The sequence below is a fragment of the Anomaloglossus baeobatrachus genome, chromosome 2, assembly GCF_048569485.1.
Source record: "Anomaloglossus baeobatrachus isolate aAnoBae1 chromosome 2, aAnoBae1.hap1, whole genome shotgun sequence".
NCBI lineage: Eukaryota > Metazoa > Chordata > Amphibia > Anura > Aromobatidae > Anomaloglossus > Anomaloglossus baeobatrachus.
This window is the reverse complement of record NC_134354.1, coordinates 350,119,751-350,125,182: the sequence shown is the minus strand read 5'-3', so window position 1 is coordinate 350,125,182 and position 5,432 is coordinate 350,119,751.

The window sequence follows — 5,432 nt, the reverse complement described above, 5'->3', positions numbered from 1 at the left end:
AATCTTGGGGCCTAGCGCAGTGTAGCGTGGAATGGCTGGTACGGATACCATTGGGGCATAGCGTTTAAGTTGCGCATTGTGGCTGGTACGTGGTAGTCTTGGGGCCTAACGCTGGACGTGAAATGGCTGGTACGGATACCATTGGGGCTTAGCGCAAGCTTGGGTGATATAATTGGTATGAGGTGTCTTGGGGTCTAGAAAAAGCGCTGGACGTGAATCGGCTGGTACGGGCACCTTGTAGCCAGGGGTGACACCATTGGTGTCTTTATGAATTATGGACCATGTAGAAACTGGGCAGGGACACCGTGACGAGGCGCCTGCTGCAGACTTAACAAAAACTTTACTTAGTGTTCAAGTTGTGTGTCAGTTGTGAGTCATCTCCTCCTGTGTTTGTTTGTTGGTTTTGTTGGTGTTGTTTATCTTGAGAGAAAGATGGAAAAATTGGTGAAGCGGTGTCTAGTTGTGCCGGAAAGATCCGGATGAGTGGACTGTGTTGAGATGTGGGGACTCTAGGCCGCAATCCTGTGATAAACCATGTGCTAGTCATGGAGGCAGACATTTTAGGTAAGATTTTAAAATGGTGGATGAAGCACATGGCTGAATGGAGTAGTACATACTTAGACAGAAAAATTAGTGTTTTTAACTGTAGTTGGACCAGGACTGTGGATATGTAAATCTGTGTGTATATGTATAGAGTATGGAATATAGGCAGGAAGGATAATTGGTTAAACTTGTAAGTTTAGCAGAAGTAAAATCAGTTTCTCCCTTCCCCCTCTCATGTGGTTCAACCGCCCTTATACAAAGAAGCCATGTGCTATTCTGGCAGTGGCCATTTTGTTAGTAAATCTGTATGGAGCCCTCCAGTGCAGCTGACAAAACTGCTCTCACTGAATAACATGAAGTGTTAGTAAATGTTTATAGCACTAAAAGATGGAATATTGTATGATTGGGTGGTTGTGGAAGACACTTAATATAGATCCAGGGTGCAGGTTGGATTGAGTCAGGACAGTCACAAGGAGCAATATCTTATTAAATTAATAAGCAATAAAAGAATAAGAGAAAAACCTTAAAATAAACGTACCTTTGCGGCAGATGTCATGATAAATAATACATATTCCAATTACGAATATGGCGAATAATCCTGAGAGTTGAATGTTTTAAAAAAAAAAAAAAAAAAAATCCAACAGAAGGAGAGAGATATCACTCGTGTCCAGGCAAAATGAACTGTGCTTTTGGGGGAAGTAGCAATTTTTAGAAAAAAAAAAAACCAAAACCTGTGGGGCAGGTTTTTCATCTCACCTTCGATCTATTGTGAGTCAGCTGTGAAGAAAAAAAAAAAAAAAAAAAAAAAAAAAACCCAACAGGCCAAACATGGGGGGTTTATCCTGCATTTAATTCATTGCAAATTATATTGGAAAAAGGTTATTGACAGTAGTTTTTTATTTTACTAATTTTATCCCAAAGAAATAAAAGTTAACTGTGGACATGTTTAGATTCATTGATAGCTTTTCAAGCATAGAGGTCTGTTGGATAATCTCCTCAATGATTCAAAAATGAACGCCCCTACATCCAATATCCAGAGGTTGTGCTACGTTATTATAGTTAATAATAATAATAATATAATAATAATTTATTAATATATTTATTAATAATTACAATAATTTGTTTTAAGGAATGTGGATTATTTATGGAATTCTGTGTTTTATATTTAATGTATTGAATAATCTGCTTTCTTTGCAGTGCAGATTTCTGTGGTTTAAGCAAAGGTTATAAAAACCATTGAAAGGGTTTTCCATTATTAAGTTACAGATAAAAACAATATTTCTGCTGTTCCCGATTAGGTACAATCTATACAATGTGACTTTTATACCTAAATGTAGAGCTCCGGGGCCACACACTTTTTGAATCTAATTATGTTTTGGATAATAGATTCAAAAAGGGGGGGAAGATGATGTGGAAAGTCACACATATTATTTAAGGTTTTAATTTGTTCATCGATTGGGTTTTTCTATTAAGTTGTCTTTATATTTTTATCTGTAAGGAGGATACAGCAGACACACATATATCTCATGATTGCTCTGATGTAACAAGAATTGTCAGGTTTTGAACATGTCTCAGATGAGGCCATTGCTAATGCAGATTTTGAGTTTTTCCGTAGATGGATCCAGATACCAAGATGCTGGTTGATTCTGCACTGGATATGCTGAGGTTACGCAACATGAGGTATTAAAAATCAAACCACTCCTCTCTCATCGAAATAGGAAAATGAGATGAAGATTTGCGATCACTGTGGTTCGTAGAGCGGAAAGGGGTAAGATAGTCAAAATGTGGAGTGTGACGTCATAAATCTATAAAGACCGTAGAGAGTGTATATGAGCCCAGGTGGAGGCGCTCTCCTGTTATCAAAAGAGCCGGTGACTGATGGAGCAGGCAACAAAGAAGCAGTGAATGGGCCTAGAGTTGAGAGTCCTTATACAAAGCAGACCAGTACCTCGGTGGCTCCTGTCACGTCCTCCGTGACATTGGTCACTCCTTGTGTTCTTAAATCCTTACAGGAACAAGCGATTCAGCAAGGAACGGAGTGTGAGACGCAGGGAGCCAGTGACTGAGGAAGGTCTGTGGATAAAGGGCGGTAAGCTTTCTCTGCCATGAGCGCTCTACTCAATAATGGCCCAGGTAACCCATGTGACAAAGGTGTTGGGATGGACAAGATCTGGGCGGCACCACTGCTCAGTACCCAGGTGGCCAGACACATCCAGTCTTGTAAGACGTGTGCCTATTAAGGTAGAAAAAACTGTAAAGACCTCGTAGCAACACCCCCCTCATCCGCTCTACTGCTCCGGTGATTGCAGATTAGTCATATACATCTACCATGAGTAGGTTTATATGAGTTTTGTGCGTGTTGAGTGGATTTCTTTTCAGGTCTGCTCTGAAACATATCCAGTGTGGAAAACATTACTGCTGAAAAACTCATGGTGCTGGTGCTATGTAAAGATGGAGTTCCTAAAAAGCGGTAAAAGTACATATTCTATAGCAGAGGTCACTATAGAGGTCAGTACCTGGGGATGCCCCTGATGAACCCGTCTGCCGTTGTGAAGAGGGGAGAAACGCGTTGCGCTTCTTTCATGCTAAGTGTCTGACAAATATGTGTTTATTTTATTAGCCTGAGTGTGAATTGTACAGGGAGAGTCTGTGATTGGACGAGATCTCCTCATGACTCTACCTGGCCTTATTATTATTATATTGATACAGTGGGTACATGTTATACATGTGAGATATTTAATTTCTTTTAGGGTTTGGTTCTTGAATTTGCTGTATCATATTGATTTAAGCTACAAACAGCTATGTAAATACAGAGTGTGAATATTTAATCTTTGGGAATGAATTGGATATATATAACTGCATATTGACGCCTCTTTATCCCCGGTATCTCACGGTTTCTATATTTCCCTCACTGACATTAGCAACACGTATTAGCTTAGCAGTGTAGGGATAGGGAGGGTGAGCCGTCGGTGAGCGGGGGCGCCAATTCGCCTTATAGGGTGCCGACCTCCGCTGCGAGGTAGGGAGAGTTTTAGGGCTATTGCCCCAATCCCTGCCCCTCCTTTATTGGAATATTTAATTGTGTCTATAGTCACATGGGTGTATGTTGTTTGGAATTTTAATGATTATAACATAAACATGTAACGATCCACAAGATAATGGTGAACGCTGCAAATCATGTAACAAATGTTCGTTTTCCTTAATAATTCAATCTTTATATAAGGTATTTTTGGTTTAGTACCTAGAACGTGATTATATTTCTCACACATACTGCAGATACAGTGTGATATCCTGACCAGTGATGTATGAGCCGTATACAACTGCCTGTATAGTGTGTTAAACATGTGTATCCTCCAATTCCAGATCCTAAATCAGTGTCAGGAGCACGTGGTCTCCAGCCCGGAGACTGGGTGATCCTAAAAAGACAAGTCAGAATGATCCCTGAGTCAGAATCAGGTGGACCGATCCAGCTTATCCCAACCACAGCATCTTCCATGAAGCTTGAGGGAAAACCCATCTGGAGACAGCAGCCGCTGTAAAGAGTCCATCGTACCAGCAGAATGAGGGTCACAACACACATAGTGCTGGATTATCTCATATAGAACTTTATGGAGAATTTCTAGATTGGGGATGATACATGGGAAATAACCATAAGGGAACAATGGGTACAGGAATATTACACAAATAAGGGCTCATGGTGGGAAAGACATTATCTGACCTGAACCGATCAATTATTTTAAGGGTTTAAGTGACTTAAGGATAACATACACTTATAGGTAACTGGTATTGTTTTATTTGTTGGTATTTGAAGCCGTAAAAGTGCTACTCTGTGTTACTGAAGGTAATCGGATCCATGTGTAAGGGAAATCTTGTTAAAGGCCTCCTGGTGGTAGATTATAGACCAGAGACAAGAAGAGATCCATTAGTGTTGTGATACAATCAGGTATATTCGGGTAGAAAAGTCTCGAAGACGCGGACAGCACTCGGATATTGACTGAGAATCAGCCTTTCAGAAACAGTAACGCTAAAAGCTGCAGCATAACAGTAAGAAGCTTATTCTTACAATTGCCTTACTCTTTCTAATCGATTAATCTCGAAATCTGAGTGAGCTCGTCAGCATTAAATAGTCTGTTCTAGTTACCTGTGCCTCTGTGAACTGTGTGTGCGGGATGTGATCAACTCTCTGATCAGCAGTCTGTACCAGCGGGGGCAAAAGCTTAGTATTGCTTGTATAGCGGATAGCAAAACGGAAAAAGGTTGCAGTTAAAGCATTAGAGCTGATGTGTTAGAGGACCATGGTAGGGTCAGAAGGTTAATAAAGTATTTAGGGGGGACTGTTGAGGAGAGCCATAAAATGAAATACTTAATTAACCTCTGGACATAGAGCATTGTGGGAAATATGTCGATTTGTCTTACATAATTCAGGTTTCAGATCATATGCATGACACAGATATAAAGGTGGCTGCCATTGCCTGTTTCTCCACACCTTGCCTGGAATGCAAGGAATGTCCAGATGAAAGAAGATACCATATAAGGGAAGATCCCTGGTCAAGCTGGAAATCACAGACCAAACCATCAGCATGGATGCACCAGATGACGTCCCTCCCATCGTCATGGTTTCGTCCACTGGAGTCAGACCTGCCCATCAACAGCAACACGGATCTCCCCATTGGCTAGCCCATGAACTGTCCCACTAAATATGCATATCTGAACTTGTGTACGCCCCTAGCCTATATCAAGAGGACGCACGAGTCTCTCTGTCTGTTTGGTGCCATTTTCTACTGTGACCAAGAAGAGATTACACATCCGACTGTGTCTGGTGTGGATTCTTTTATGCATGCACTTGGCCCATATCAATTCGGCCAGGCAGTAGGCAACTAGTGATCTCT